The 17,715-nt window shown below is 35.1% G+C and overlaps 1 long non-coding RNA gene across 1 annotated transcript in view; it reads right to left on the bottom strand.

The window, feature by feature from the left end:
• LOC126947529 (uncharacterized) overlaps positions 1 to 17,514 on the bottom strand; it is a 228,300-nt gene extending 210,786 nt beyond the window's left edge. Inside the window, exon 1 of the long non-coding RNA XR_007723116.1 lies at positions 17,305 to 17,514. This is a non-coding gene — a long non-coding RNA (uncharacterized LOC126947529). The remainder of the gene's footprint in view (positions 1 to 17,304) is intronic.
• Positions 17,515 to 17,715: the final 201 nt, after the last annotated feature.

Below are 17,715 nucleotides of genomic sequence, written 5' to 3'. Positions count from 1 at the left end.
AGGATTAAAGGAATGGGGTAGAAAAAAGACAATCATTTTAAAAAAACTAACTGCATACCAGATATTGGTGAGCACTTCAAGTCTCTGAGCAACTCTAGAAAGACAAGATCAAGACAGGATAGCAAGAATATAGTAGAGGCAATATTCTCCCACTAAATGAAACACAAACCTAGAATAGTCCCAAAGACAATTTATTTTATTTTATTTTATTTTAGCAGACTCTCGCTCTGCTTCCCAGGCTGGAGTGCAGTGGTGCGATCTCAGCTCACCGCAACCTTTGCCTCCTAGGTTCAAGCAATTCTCTTGCCTCAGCCCCCCGAGTAGCTGGGACTACAGTTGCGCCACCACACCCAGCTAATTTTTGTATTTTCAGTAGTGACGGGGTTTTACCATCTTTGCCAGGTTGGTCTCAAACTCCTGACCTCAACTGATCAGCCCGCCTCAGTCTCCCAAAGTGCTGGGATTACAGGCATGAGTCACCGTGCCTGCCGGCAAAGACAACTTTTAAATGGAATACTCAATATCACCTACTGCACGAATATCTGCTTCAGATAAACATTATAAATATCTTTTCATTTGAAATGATTTAATATAAACTAATGGTTAGCATTATCTCTCTCTCATCTCCAAAATTATTTTTAAAATATTTGGTAATTTTCCACTTATTGTTTCTAAAGAAGAAAATATGCTTTTATATTTAATGTGTGATTTAGCTTACTTTGAAAAAATTAGAAATGTATAGATAAATGATTGAATAGTATTAGCACTTTGGGCTTTTAAAGATAGTCATTTGCATTGAAATATTAATCCCTAAATTCTACTTTAAAGTCTGCAGGCATCATTAAAAAACAAACAAACAAACAGAAATCCACAACTTTTCATTTCTTTTGCCAGTATTTCTTGGGGGCATACTTAATACTGGAAAAACACCTTTCATATTAAGAAACTTCTTTTTCCCCTTTTAAATGGGAGATCTGACAAGCAACATTAAATTAATGTCTTTGGATCAATTGCAAAATTATTGTTCTGCTATCCTGATATTTTGTAGCTATCTTCATAACTTTGCATTCCTTTTCATCAAATTTATACCAACTTAAGTCCTCCTTTCTAATCAACTTGCCACTAACTTAATATTTATTGCTAAGGAACCACCCAACACACTGCTGTCTCTGGATAGCGGTTCTTGCTACACTTCTGTGAGAAAGAGCATCCTTTCTCTCTTTCTACGTAGTACTCAGGACTTCCTTATTCCACAGATATTTCTAATCTCATCTCACATGATTCCACATTTATTTATTTATTTATTTATATTTTCTTATTTCTCGAGACAGAGTCTTGCTCTGTCGCCCAGGCTGTAGTTCAGTGGCATGATCTCGGGTCACTGTAACCTCCGCCTCCCAGGTTCAAGCAATTATCTTGCCTCAGCCTCCCAAGTAGCTGGCATTACAAGCACATACCACCATATCCAGCTATTTTTTTTTATATTATTAGTAGAGACAGGGTTTCACCATGTTTGCCAGGCTGGTCTCAAACCAGTGACCTCAAGTGATCCACCTTCCTTGGCCTCCCAAAGTGTTGGAATTACAGGCTTGAGCCACCATGCCCAGTCCACATTTATTTTTGATGAAAATCAGAAGAGAGAAGTAAAAGTGTGAAACAAATGGTAAGGCAGATACAAGTGACTCTCCTTAGAAACATCCTGAATAGGACCCTAGATAACTGAGCCAAGACTTGTAGCCATTGCACACCATTCAAAGGATTACCTCACATTTCCTGGGTGTTGAAGTCAAGTTAGGTTTTCATTCTGCACTGGTGTGTGTAGGTCTCTCATTCTAGCATGAGGACACTAGTTGTGTCCAAGAGTTTGAGATTCCAGTCCAACTTCCCTCTTGTGAACATCTGCTCCCTTCTTTCAGTGAGTTTAATACTCAAAGAATATTACATGGGAAAGAAAGTCAAACACCTATTTTAGGTAGGACCCCAGAGTTATGAAATCACACTATATGAGGTTGAAGCTTAGAGTATTTTGAGAAATCAAGTTAGTATTTTCCAACGTATATTCCTCTCAAATGATATTCATAGGACCTTAAGTTAGTAGCTAAAGTGGTAGTCATTAAAGAATTTTGAACTGAGGCAAACTAACACAAGAGTTATCCTGATCTGATAGCTACTAGAGAGAATTGCGATGGTTAAATGAATGATTATGAAAGCCTGAACTATGCCATCTCAGAATTAAATAACAAATATAGACTCTAGAGATATCACTGGAGATGGAAGCATTAAGATTTGAAAACTTTTTGTTATTGATGAAGGTAAATGATGGGGAAAGTGGACCACGAAGAACAAGGATTCTGGTATGAGTGACTGGGAAACATAGTTTCCCTTAAGAGAAAAGAAGGTAGCATGTGTTGTATATGTATTTCAGGACTTGGGTGATCAGGGAAGGGCAATGGAATAGGTTAAGTTTTATATAGGTTAAATTTGAGTAGATATGAAGACAGCAAGAAAATATGTTCAGTAGTTAGACATGAAGAACTGGAAATAGTCTATTTATTTAAGTAATGAGCACGGAGAAGATATTGGAGACCAGATGCATGGATGTAATCAAAATTATAAAAGTATAAAGAGACAATAGGGCCAAGCATGATATCTCAGAGTACCTAAAATTAGGAAACAGAAACAGGAAGAATTCAAATGTTATTAGTCACTAATAATATAGATGGATCATCTTTTATATCAATTTGGCATGATAACAGGATTAGTACTTGCTAATTTATTATGACACTATTTATTATTCCATTTCTCTTACGTTAATAAAAAGTCACTATTATTTTGAAAACATTGCAGCAATGTAATTCATTCTCTACTTATTCCAAAGATATTTACTCATAGGCATAAGGTTATGTGTTAGGCATTGAGAGCTATGTAGTTTAAAAAGACATGGTGTTTGGCTTCAAGGTACTTTTGTAGAAAAGTAGTCAAACATTCTTTTTTTTTTTGTTTTTGAGATGGAGTCTTGCTCTTTTCGCCCAGGCTGTAGCGCAATGGCACGACCTAGGCTCACTGCAACCTCCACCTCCTGGGTTCAAGTGATTCTCCTGCCTCAGTCCCCCTGAGGGGGGACTAGCCTGTAACTCAGATTATAGGCACCCACCACCACACCAGGCTAATTTTTGTATTTTTAGTGGAGGTGGGGTTTCACCATCTTGGCAAGGCTGGTATCGAACTCCTGACCTCAGGTGATCCACTTGCATCGGCCTCCCAAAGTGCTAGGATTACAGGTGTTGAGCCACCGTGTCTGGTGAGTCAAATATTCTATTATATATTAATAAAACACAATACTCTTTCAAAATAGTGATTATAACTTAAACTCCTTTTCATCGATACCCTTGAATAGTACTGTTAACTGCTTTATCCACCAATTTTCACATTTATCCATCTCACTTGATCTTTATAACAATGCTGTTGAGAAAAACAGACAAGTATGTTTCTCCATCTGACAGCTTTTTCTGGCCTATCCACCCACATCTGTTATCTCTTAAGAGATTTTTCAGTCAGGGTAGGGTGTTGATGATGGAAAAATATGATGCAACTTCAACTCTCCTTCTTCTTAGAAAATATTAAAAACGTGTGGCTTCCTTAGGAAGATTGATCTTGTCACTAAAGTTCAGCTAGGCCTTTTCCTCAAATACTGGTAATCAGGAATCCATGAGTTTATTTGCAGAGTCTGTTTTAAATTTTGTTGATTTAAAATTATGTAATAGAAGTATATTTTATTATTTTCTGCATTTAAAATGACAAATCCATTACATAACATTTTGAAACCACAAAATGTGATACAAAAAGACATCAACCATAATTACCATTTTAAAGAAAACTATCATTTTGGTGTTAAAACTTAAGATTTTGGTGTTCTCTAAATATCTATATTTAGGTCTATATCTATATGTACATCTACATCTACTACATACAGCAATGTCATATTTTATATTCAAATATGTATCCTGCTTTTATCACTTAACATTATTTTTATCACTTAACAAAATCATTTTTCCTATAAATGGAATCCAACAAATGAAATATAATTTACCTTGCCATGTCCTGTGGTAGGATTATATTTGAAGGTTTTTATCTGGGAAAGGTGAAAAATAATGTACGTAAGTCTTGTTTCTACAGTACTCTATGAAAACAAAAAGACCTTTAAGTAAAAGGGAGCTGGGGAAAGCGCCGAAGAGAAAATCCATAGCACTGCATAAACCCTTTATCTCTGAACCTGACCTGCTCACATTTTTACTAATGACTTGGATAAATATGATTGATAACTGTGTAGATGGCATAAAACTGGTAGAAGTAACAAATATGTTGCACGATGAAATCATAGTCCAAAAGGATCAAGCAGGTTGAAATGACTGGCTAAACCAAAGAAGGGTAAACTTTGAAAAGGATGAATATAAATTTTCACATTTTGGTTTTTTAAAAAATCACCAATATATGATATGAAATGTGAAATGAGTTTTTTTAAAAAATCACTAATATATGATATGAAATGTTAACAGAAATTTCATGCAAAATACAAACAACAAGCTATAAGAGACAATAGCATAATCTGGCTGACAAAGAAGCTAACGCAATAATAAATATGACCAAAAAATACTATGACCAAACTGTAGAAGATGACGGCTCGTTTTCCTCTAAACTAGAAGTCAAAAGTTGAGTTTGTTCATTTCTCTTCTCCATACCTTAAGAAGAATATATAAAATGGCTGCTGTTCAATAGAATGTACTCATGATGCAAGAAGTATCAAAATATATAAAAGAAGGTTGAAAATATTAAAGATATTTAGTCAGGGCATAAGAATATTGAATTTAAAAAAATAATTTAATAGTTATATTAAAATATGTGGAGGGATTTAGGAAGATTTTTATTTGTCCTGATAGACATGTTTTGTGTTCCACAAAAGCAAAATTAGGACAAAAGAATTATTATTATGGAAAGATTAATTATGGCTCAATACAAGCAATTTGACTGATATGTAACAGTTTATAACAACCATAATAACATATAACATTTGAAAGTATTCAAAAATAAGATGAGCTGACTCAGTCTATCTCATGTGTTTAGGAATTTTTAGTCTCCAGACCTGTTCAATAAAAAATTAGATAACATACAATCATCTACATTCTTCCCCTGCAGAATCTCATATATTCACATTGGTTAGGTTGTCACTACTGATGAGTCTAATATTGATTTCAAGTCTTCTCTGTTTCCTAAATTCTAGACACAAAATATCAATATCTTCTTTGTTGTCTCTATACCAGTGGTTCTCAGTTGGGTGCAATTTTGTCCCTGCTTCAGGGAAGACTTGGAAAAATCTGAAGATATTTTTTGGTTGGCACAACTGAGAGAGGTACTACTGATATCTGGTGAGTAGAGTCCATAAACATTGCTAAGAATCCTAAATGTACAAAATAGCTCCTCACCCCCAAAAAGGAATTATCCATCTCAACGTGTCAATATGACCAAGATTGACAAACCCTGCTCTACATATAAGTCCAAGAGGTAACAAACTCAGCATGACAAACTCCAAACACATTGTCTCCACTCCACTCTCCTGCTTCTCCCTTAAAATCCCAAGCATCCCTTCAATAAAGTTTAGTTTCTATAACTTACTATGACTAATGCCACTATTAGGTAGCCAACTACATGAGTTAGAAATCTCAGAGTTATCCTTAAATCCTCACATTCCCTCACCTTTTAATGCCAAATTGTATTTATCTACTTGTATCTCTAAATCCACACCCCCCTTTTCATTACTGCTGCCGCTGGCAGTTTGGTCCCACATTTTCTACCAATAAGATTTTTATTTTGAATTCATCCTTTACATCATTGCCGGGATTATATTTTTAAAACAAAAAAGCAATTGTCCCATTATCCCATGCAGAAACTATAGGCAAACCTCCATTGTACAGTGAATACATGTTCAAGCTTTGAATTGCCATAGAAGATGGAGTGGGAGTAACATTGTGTTTGTTACCATTTTTTAATGGAGTGTTACAACTTCTTCAGGGAAGATTAAAAATGTAATAGTCCTTTGATGACAGCACAGAAAAGGAAACAAATATTTGACTAATGCCAGAGGCCAGGGTAAAATCATTAAACATACAGATGTTTAAATGTTAAGTATGAAGTTAAGAAAGACCACATGAAACATATTTGAGCATGTACCGCATTGCACTGGATATATTAAAAGTATACAAGTATTGAAATTATTTTTAATAAGGTAGAAAAAGAGGCATGTGCACAAAATAATGCACCCAAATCTTTTAAATTTGCCTTTGGAATTTGGATTGATTGATACTCAGTCATACACACAGGCACTCAGTCTTCCTCTCCACGTCTAAGCCGAATCCTTCCTAAGGAGACCATGCTGTTGGCAGCAAAAAAACAAAGTTAGGTGTTCCAGGGAAGCAAATCTGGGGTTCCAGCCAAATCTCCACAAAGCAGAGAGTTCTCTAAATAATAAAGAGTTGACTGTGATGGCAAAAGTCTTCTTGCAGGTGCAGATGCATGTATTTTCGAATATAAATAAACTCTTTCAGCTGCTTTCCCTATCCCACTATCACCACCTTATTCTCATAGTGTTCTGATCTCACTGGCATTCTTAACTCAGAGATCTCTTTACTCCAACTTAGTCCAGGTGTGGGGTGGAATATGAAAACGATGAAAATAAGGGAGGATATTGATAGAAATAAACACATAAGAGCAAAATAAAAATTGGAGAAAAGGGGGAATAAAGACCCTTTTGCTATAAAGGGCTTTATGTTGGCTTCAAGAGTATAATTGATGAATATGGTTTAGAGTTAATATCTGAAAACCAACCTTAATGTATACATTGCTGACATTTGGAGTAGTAAGTAAATGAAATGGAGCCCAGACATCAGTTAAGATATCTGTGTTATCACTGAATTAAAAAAAAAAATTCCTGAACTTTGGTTGAAATTATTTTGTTTTCATCAATCTCCTGCATTTCACATTTATCTTTGTAATTAACTAGTTTTGACATAATCTAATTTCTTACCAGAGCCTAAGAAACTGTTGCACAACACAAGTTTGGAACATTTCATTTCCAACCTGTCAAACAAAAAAATTTCTCCTTAACAGTTCTTTTTATTATAAAATCCAAATCAGTAATTGATCTACTTAAGTACTGTTTTAGGAAAAATTAAGCAGAGTAATTTCTCAAGCTCTGCAGTATGCTTATCAGTGGCAAATGAAAGTTAAAAATACAGCCCACTGATTTGCACAGCTTCATTTTCTGATCTCTAGCCTAATGGTTATACAAATACAGATTTTTATTATTCTTCACAATGTTATGTAGATCATCAAATCAGACAGACAGCATCCTTTTCTTATGGGTGAATTTTTTTTAAGTCTCATAAACTCAATATATAATCTGTTTAGCCATATGTAACTTGCCCAATATTAGAGTACTGACAAACAAAATCTAGGGGGATTCTCTACTTTTATCTTCCAGAAACATTTCAACATGAAAGATTGAAACAATTTTAAAATATATGTGAAAAGCAGAAAATTATTTATTTGAAAATGTAACAGTAAATATTAAAAGTTTCTCAAATTGATGTACAAAACTATAAATGTATTTCAGAATAATTTATCATAATGATTTGCACTCATGCTGAATAAATTAGTTCAGATTTGAAAACAGTTCATGAAAAAGTCTACAGCGAATCTAATTTAATCTCATCTAATATTGGAAATCCACCATAGCTGCTCTATAGTGAATCTAATTTCCTGTATATGAGATACCCATATAATAATCTCCCTTTGACACTGACTAAAAGATTCTGCATAGAAAGTAGCAATCAATGAGACTCCAGCAAACTTACCACCTTAAAAATCCATAAATATACCGCAACAGAAGATGACTTACAAAATGAGAAGAATGAGAGAAAAAACATGGAAAACTCACTAACTAGATGGTGCAAAATGATGGTTAAGTTACTGAAGTATAAATTAAAGGAAGAAACGTCAGTTTACATTTCTAAACTAAAAGGATAGAAGAGGTCCTTAACAAAAAGTAATGACTCAGAAATAAGGTAAAATGATGATCATTTAGTCAGACAATCTTTCTATTTAATGCTAGTATATTCACAATATTACCTGCCATCAGGATGGTCAGGATTCAATACACAATAAGTGGGTGGTAATATGATTGTTGTTCTTCAATATAGGACAAGGTTTACTGTTTTGCATTATTGATAAATCCGCTTAATATTTGGTACAAAACTTTGCACTTGAATAGTACATGCCTACAGGACAATGATGGTAGGTGTCTGAAATGTATACATAAAATCATGTACATACAAAATTATACTGTAAGGTGTATACCTTTAATCCTTCTTCAGGATTCAACCGCCATTTTTTTTTTTTGGTTGTTTCTGAGTGTGAATGGTCAAGTGTAGAAGGTGAAAAGGCCAGTGGAAAAAGTCAAGCAGAGAATTAAAAAAGAATAGCCAATTTAGATAAATTACAAAAACAGGGAAAATGATTTTAAAAACTACAAGTAAGAAGGCAAGGAAGCCTACACAAGCCCCTCTTGTAGCTCTCTGCATGAGAAGTACACAGCGCTCTGCCCTGCAGAAAGAACTCATCAAAAGAGCATGGACTAGGTGCATAATGTGTCTGCAGTATTTATTGAGGGAGAGATTTCAGTAACAATCTCCTAATATCTAAATGACATGTATTAAAAGGTCAGTGGACCACTTTTCTGTTTGCACTAAGATCAAGCGTGAAGACGTGGGCTTATACAGCAACAGAAGTATTCAGGGAAGGGTTTCATAAAGAATCTCACAATAATGTGGGTAACTGACACGGGGATAGGTTAGCAAGAGAAGTTGTGACATGGCTTTTTTGAAAGTGCTTTGAAATTGTAGAGATTCTCCTTTCTTCCTGAAAATCACTTTTCAAGCTCCTCTTTAGCCCCCTAAGATTGTAAGATTATGTGTTAAGGACCAATCCAAAAATACAACTATAGAGGACTTAAAGGTTAGATTTAACCAGAAAATGCAAGTCAAAATATATAGTCTCCACTATGTTTATTAGACAGTAACAGGCCCAGAAAATTAGTTGGCACAACTCAAAATATTTCTGTAGCAGAAGGTACACTAGGAAATTTAATACCATCAATTAAAATTTTAACAATATTAATGTCAGGCATCTTACTAATTCCTGACAAAAACACAGTTTTAGAGAACATCGGTCTCAGATATTAGACATGTTTTCTTTAGTACACTCTTTAAGAATTCACATCAAATACCACAATACAAGAAAAGCAAATGTTCTAAAATCTTTGGTGTAATTTTAATTAAATAATATAGTGCATGTCTCCCATAGAGAACTTTCTTAAAGTTACAAGATGTTCCTGTCAACTATTTAAAATAATTAAAATATGGGCTGAAAAATTCACTGAAAAGTTGCTTTTGAGCATCATTCTTGAATGAATTAGGACTCTTATTCTCTGCAAGCTCCTTTTGTCATAGGAAAAATCAATTTTATCAACTGCTATTCAGTATAAAAGGCTAGAAAAAATTCTATGGAAATACAGAGAAGGGAAGAAATAATTCTAAGATATCCTCCTTAAAAATAAAAAAGTCAAACAGAAAATTCAGATCAGGTTTCTTAGTTTAAGTACTATATACGTGATTAGGATCCACAGGCATCACACATCCAGTGCATTTACCTTCATAATCAACCCACTTTAAAGCACATCCTACTTTGGCAAAACATTGTCGCCTGCCATTTCTGTTCAGTCAACTTAGTATTATTTTTGCTTTTAATTTCAAGTGCCTTGAATGTGTTTCATATTTCAAATTACCTGAGAAAATGAAGTCTTTAAACCCTGAGTTGTTTTTACATCCTCACAGTTTCCAGCCATACGATGCCACACGAAGCTCCATCTACTTTGAACCAGTGACTGCCAAAGTTTCGTGTCTCATGTTAAACTTTTCATCCTCCCTTCAGCATCATTTTTCTAGTTGCCTATATCTGTGGTTGCCATTTAAAATATTATCAAAATTACCAAAGGAATTTGTTAAAAACAAAGGCAGTGACCTACTTCAGATTCTGGATCTAAATCTAGATTCATGTCTGGAAATTTGGGTTGTTAATGAGCCTTCTGCGAGTCCCTCAATTCCGAGGAGATTATCAAATTCTGTCACTTTCAGGATATACTTTATGAAATACCTATGAGCCTCGATGCTAACATTCAGCCCTAGGATAAATTCTTTTGGATCTCAATCTCCATATATTATTCAACTTAACCATCACAAAATCCTACACGGTGAGTATTACGGTTTCTGTTTTACACATGAGGAAACTGAGGCTCAGATAAATTAAGAGTCATGTGGAGCTATGAGCACTGCCAGCACGCTGTGTAGACTGCATGGTGGAATGAAGAAAATAAAGTGTTGAGGAGTGAGACTTTTATTTGAATCCTGGCAGAGCCACTAAAACAACCTGATTTTGTCATTCATTGCCTTTGAGCCCCAGTCAGTCATAGTAAAATGGTAATTATAACGCTGACCTTCATAGGTGATAGCATACCATGGTCTCTCAAAAAACATTATTCCACTTCCATTTGCCATTTCAATTTATTTCTTGCTATTTCGTTAAATATTAATTCTGTCTTAAAATTTTTTTGGGCCTGTTTATCTCTGAACAGAAGTGCATTACCCCCTTCGAAAATATTATTAGTTGTTACATCATCATCTAAATATGATTATTTAGAAGGTACATCTGTCATGTAAAGCACCATAGTAAGCTGTTCAAATAAGTGAAAATTGAAAAGAATAAACCAATTTTCAAAATTAGGACAATATTAAACAGAAGCAAAACTACTAAATAAAATTATGATACAGCCATATATGATAATGTTATGCAGGTACTGACAATTATAATTTTTAAAGAGCACGATAAAATAATAGGTACAAAACAGGACATAGAATATATGTATAACCTAATTTCATATTAAAATGTGTGTACAAATGAATGTGTATATATAAGCAGATGTGCATGTAATTCTATCAAAAAATAGAAAAAAAAATGCCAAGATGTTAATAGTAGCTATCTCTTAGTTGAATAATTATGGATAATTTTTGCTTCCTTCTTTGCTGTTTGTATTATGTATTTTCCGCAAAAAGCATTTTATAGTGAGAAAAAGTAAACATTACAAAATAAGTATAATTTATAAATAAAACAAAATAAATAAGGAATGCTGCAAACTATTAAAACAGGTCATGATATCATTTACTTCTTTTTTTATCTTGAAATCCATAATATTTGTTACAAAGGTTTCCTTAGATTCTAACATGCCCCACACCATATAATGCTCAATAAGGATAAGGGTTCTCTCTGACTGCACACATTAGAAGTTTTTCTCTAACCATATTGGGCTTCCATGGGAATTCTACAAATAAAATATCTGCAACAGAAGGCTCTGAAACCAGAGAACAAACTGTTCTGAACTGTTTGGTGTAATTTCCCATTTATACAAGAATCAGCCTTCTCTAAGTAAAATTGCAATAGTCCTAATTCCAGCATTTAGCAAATACCTACTCCAGCCTAGTCACTCTCCTTTCACTTTTATTATTCTTCTCTCTGTGACCTTGGGCAAGGAAGGTAAACTTTCCATGCCTCTATTTCTTACATAAAGTATTGTGCTAATAGTACCCACCTGATGATTGTCTTTTTGAGGATCAACTCAGTTAATATGCAGAAAGCCCATAAATAAATCCTCATAGCACTACTACAAAAAAATAAAAATATTATTTAACTGTAACAACTACATTTTAAACATTTATTTATTATTTTAAAAAAACTTTTATTTAAAGTTCAAGGGTACGTTTTCAGGTTTGTTATCCAGGACAACAACTACTTTTAAAAGGCAGGTATACAATTGTCACAGATAGTAGATGAGGACACGAGGACTGAGAGTTTATTTCCTTTCAGCTCACACATGGCACTCAGTCAAACACCTCCTTTATTGGCATCCAAGCCCATACAGCCTATACATAGTCATAAAGCCGTCATGCAACAGATACTACTCATCAATATTTACACACCTACTGTATGCAAGATAGACACTGAACAATGTTGGAAAAGACTCAGCTCTTGCCTTTCTTGAGCCTAGTGAGGAGGGCAGGCAGGTCTTCAACCAGTAAGTGTGATGGTAAGGGTGAGATTATGAGGCCATAACAGTGAAGAGAAAGGTGCTAAATGCATTCTAGAGAGGTCAGGCAAAGCTACCTGGATGAAGCAACACTTCAGCAGAGATCTGAAGAACGAGTAGGAGTTAGCCAGCAAGCTGGTGAGGAACAACAATCAGTTGGCATTTGCTCCCTGGTGCTCTGTGCTGGAGCTCCAGAGCTGCCAACACTAACTTCATGCCAGGTGACAAATGATCTGAGTGCCCACAGCTGCAGCTGCCGCTTTATATGCTCTCCCTCCTACTTCCATCGTTAATGAGCCTGAGACCAGGAAAGAATACATCTTAGTAACCAAAAGCTCTTCTGTTAGCCTTTGGTCCAGAGACGCAAGAGAAGCTTCTTCACTCCTGTTAACAATACAGCCACAGATCCTTTGTTATTTTCCTCTAGCACTTGCTAAAATAGCAGTTTGCAGCTACTAACTCATTTTTATACATCTTGGTGGCAGGTGGGGGTATGCTTATAAATACGCTCATTATAAAAAATGCATGATTTTTTTCCCCAGGAACAGCTCTAAAGCATATAAATATGTCTAAGCTTCCTTAAGGTTAATTCTTACTGCTAGGAACTCTTCTGATTTGTTCTTTTAGTAGTTCTAACTTTGGAATATTCCACCTGCAGTTATACAACACCCTAGAGACACAGGTATGCTAGAAGATAGCTATTTCAGACGTAAATAGCTCTACCAAGTAAAGGCAAGTTTTGTGTCTTTATAGATATCGCCACATTTCAAATAATATTTTTAAAAAGACGTTTCATTTCTAACAGCTAATGAAGGAGAAGGAGCTTTCTCTTTCTGCTGTGATGTGTCAGGTATAACATTCTTGGTATATAGAACCACTAGAAAGACTTCCATTTTGTCCCTTAGAAGTTGCTATTATATGACTATATCTACTATTTTAATTAGTGTGAAAAAATTATAATTTAATCTTTACTCAATTGTCAAAAAAAAAAAAAAAATGGCAGGATCCAGGAGGGAGCTCACACCTCTAATCCCAGCACTTTGAGAGGCTGAGACAGGCAGATTGCTTGAGCCCAGGAGTTCTACACCAGTCTGGACAACATAGCAAAACCCTATTTCTACAAAAATTACAAAAATTAGCTGGGCATGTTGGTGTGCACCTGCAGTCCCAGCTACTCTGGAGGCTAAGGTGGGAGGATCACCTGAGTCCAGGAGGTTGAGGTTGCAGTGAGCCATGATTGTGCCACTGCACTCTAGCCTGGGTGACAGAGTGAGACCCTACTTAAATATATATATATATATATATAAATATATAAATATAAATAAACTTAAGTGCTTTGTGGCTTGCAGTATGTTTAGTATAATACAGAGATTCAAAGAAAACATAGAATTTGTTTCCTGCCTTTAAGGAATTTACAGTATGGTCACACAGGCTAAAGAAAAATCATGTTAAACTGATTCAGTGTCACCGTTGATAAAAAATAGTGACATTAGAATACACAGAGGGAGATCTTTCCACTACACCCAGAAAAAGGAGTACAGTATGAATCTAGTAGCAGAAACACTTCCATTAATTGTATATATTTTGTTTTTGCATAATTTTGTATGTCCAGCCTTCCAAAGAAGACACAAAAGCATGTTGTTCAGGGCATTGTATTTGTATCTTTCAAAATGATCATTTAACAGTGATCATTCAGAAGAAATAACCATTTCTTCTGAAATAAGTTTTTAAAAACATAAGTTAGACAATATTGACCAAGCCAGCTCCGTATACGAAGTCTATTTCTATTGTTTTAATACAACAGCCTTAAGTCAACCACTAGGGGGAAAAACCTGCAGTACACACTGCAGTATATTTCTCCAAAACTGAATGCCCAGCAGTATTTAGACAAGGTATTCTTTTTCTAATAGATTAATCTATTGGGGAAAGATTAATCTCCAGGTCAAGCCACACACTAGGGTTTTGAATAAGGTGAAAGTCTTGGGCCAGCCACCATGCCATACTACCTCCTCTCACAGGGATAAAAATAAAGCATTACCAGCAAGTCCAGCAGGATGGAGACCAGGCTAGTGTGGAAATTTGTCTTATTGACACTGTTGGGGGAAAAAGCCTGACTTCGCACAGATTAGCTCAAGCTGAAACTAAAAGCTTGCATCCTCAGTTGAACTGACACATAAACCCCATCGATATATATTTTGAAAGTGAGAAATTCCACTTTAGTGTATTTTTAGATGAGTGATATACAAGTAAATTAAGATATATAAATCGTTATCACAGCGGAAAGCTCTCTCTCGAGGATCAGGGGAAACTCCAGGGGTTTTATTTTTGAAGTTGTTGGTTCAGTGACATTGTTTATTCGGCCCTTCTATTTACAAGTCATTGTGCATTCATTTACAATTTAGTTGGGCAAATCACATTTATAAATTCCTTTAAAATGATTGTATCTTTTCACCCAGTATCACCCTTTCAAATGACAAAAACTTTTTTCTTCACTAGTTTCTCCACAAATTCCTGTCATTGTCCATAAAAAGTATAGATATCAGTACACAGGCACAAAAAAGAGGACCACTGCTGTTGGAGGGACAGGGGCTGTGACCCCTAGAAACTAGCACAGTGTCCCCAAATACTATGTAAGCAAATAGCTAAGGATTTCCCAAATGATCACTCTGCATATACAAAATTACAAAGAGGCTCTAGAGAGTTTCGCCTAAATCAAGTTGCAGAGAACCAAATATTAGAAGTGTTCTAATCAGGAGGTAAACGTATGTTACAGGGAGCAAAGACATTCTTCAAACCCTCAACTCTTTTCCTGAATGTATTTGTTTAATGTGTGTTATATACTCACTATGTCTACTATAGGGATATGAAGAGGAACTGTTTAATTCTGCCCGAATAATCACACGGTTTATAATTATCTTAATAACCGTTTTAAAAATGTAAAGGCAAGACTATTCATAAAAGAGGTTAAAAATAGAGTAAGATTAAATACTAATAGTGGAATTCCAGGGAACTTGCTTAGAAGTACCTGAGCCATAAGTGGAATCGGCTGATACAATAGCTTCAAAGACTTGGTAAATTTTGAGGATTTTAGTAATTTAAGACCATCAGGAAAACTAAATGTGAATGATATAGAACCCTGACTATATTCCAATTTTACTAGTCATTAATTCATTCAGTAGATAAATATTTTTTCAAGTACTTTCTAGGCTCTGAGGATATAATGCTGAAAAAGAGTGCTATGTCTTGAAACTTACATTCTAATATGGTAGACATGCAATACATAAACCATACAAATATCCTAAAACTTTGTGCTGGCTCTTGCTGTTACACAGAACATTCAATGTTTTAAGAATACTGAATGTCTACATTGTTAGTGGCACTGGGAATGAACTGATGATGAAATCCACAAATTTCAGTCCCATGTTCAAGATCATCTTCAATATTACACAGCCTATTTGCATAATATTATCTATCTCTTACTCCTTACCTCTGAGACCAATAAAGAAAGCCAGAGCCAACCCAAACCACATGTCTGACCCGAATACATCTCTTGCCCAGAACCTCTTCACACCTACAAAAATTGTTCTTTTAATCCATCTCTTTAGAAGGGGGCTCTCCAATCTGAAGGCCTTACTAATGCCCCTAAGTTAGATTTCTCCCTCAATTTAAATGCTACACACCTGTGCATGTCTCACTTTAATAGCATTTATTTTGTCTTTTACTGTGTACTCGTATTCATGAACATGCCTAATCTAGTCATTTGAAATGGCAACTCTTTGAGGGCAGGGACTCTATAGTTTCTAACTTTTCTCAGTATATTAGGCTTTATTTAGCATGCTACCTTACCTAGTTCACTTGCAAGTCATATTTCTTGTATTGAATCGTGTTATATTTACTTATGTGCAATGATAGAAGATAAAATTCAGTCACTGGTTCATGAACAACATCTGTTCAATGGAATCTATACAAGTTTATAAGTAGTCTAACATTAATCTTAGAGTAATATTACTAAACGTACACCCTCAGCCTTGATAATATCCAACTTAGTTCTGAATCTTTCAATTTTCTTGTTTCTAATGTAAACTCTTGGTCAGAACTCTCGAGTTTTCAAAACTGTTAACTCTTGTGAATTCCACATATAACCTGAACTTTAGGGAACCTATGTTTATATGTCTATGAATCCTATCTCCACATAATCATCTCAGCCAATAATTTATGTTCAAAATATAAACACCAGCCTTTCCTCAGAATTTAAAAGCATAGAAAACTCAATGCACAACTGAATAGAATTCAACAAATTTAAAGTGTAACAGTGAAAACAAAATATTGTTTTTAATTCATATTTAATATTGTGGCAATAGATAATCTCCATACTAAGTTATCCAGACAGACATACAGTGTATGAAGGTTCAGAAATTAATCTATGTTCAGCACATGCCTATTTGTAACCATACGATAATAATTCTGCATCTAGGTCACATATACATGTTATTGTGTGCGTATACACAACACACATTCACAAAACGTATTAGACCATACAAAATGTACACATTCATGACATGCATTTTTCATAACTAGTGTTTTTATAGCTACACAATGTTTTTCTCTGGCACACAGATTTGAAAACACTGATATATTACAGGTGTGCTTAAGTCTACACCTACAGGTAAAAGTCTACTCCACGGCAGTCAAACATTTTTTGCCATTGTCTTTTAAGTCATATCCAGTAACACTGCACAGTGATACAGGTTACGTTTACTTTCTTTTTCTCTAAAAAAGAAACATAAAAGAAAAGTATTTTTATACCATTATCCTATGTTTCTAAAGACTGTGACTCGGGTCACGCTTCTATTAATAAACAATGTTCTGTAAAGCTTTTATTATATCATTTTGGAAAAATGAAAGATTATGACTCCCAAGTCCCCATGATCCTGGTGAAAATGAAATGGGTGTATACACATAGGCGCAATCCAGGACACACAACGTTTGGTACACAAAGGACGATCAGACCAGTCCTACCCAGAACAATTCCATTGAGTAGTTTCTGTTGCACGTACCAGCTCGGCTGCCCAGGATCCATTCTGCCTTTAAATACTACAAAGCAATTTACACTCCAAGTGCCGCCCGCTTAAGTTCTTCCTTTTGCTCTCAGAAATGGAAATACTTGTACAATGAGTGATGCCTTGTTGCAGCTGCTTCGCGAGTCCAGAAACCCATCTCTGAGCCGCGCGGGATTAAGCCCTGCGGCTCCAAGCTCATTCTCCCCAGCAGCTGGCAACGGGCTGGTCGCTGGGAGGCGAGAACGGGCACCAGCGCGCCATCTGGAGGCGTTACGAAGCAGCTGCAGCAAATTTATAACAACTGGGTGGAACAAGGATGTCAGAAAATTCTGTTAAATAACCAAATGTTTTTTTCTCTTGTTAAATAATCAAACGGTTTTATTTACACATTCCTGTGGATTAAAAAAA

This window comes from Macaca thibetana, chromosome 2, assembly GCF_024542745.1.
Source record: "Macaca thibetana thibetana isolate TM-01 chromosome 2, ASM2454274v1, whole genome shotgun sequence".
Lineage (NCBI taxonomy): Eukaryota > Metazoa > Chordata > Mammalia > Primates > Cercopithecidae > Macaca > Macaca thibetana.
Note: the sequence above shows the minus strand (reverse complement) of the source record. Positions and strands in the feature narration are given on the sequence as shown.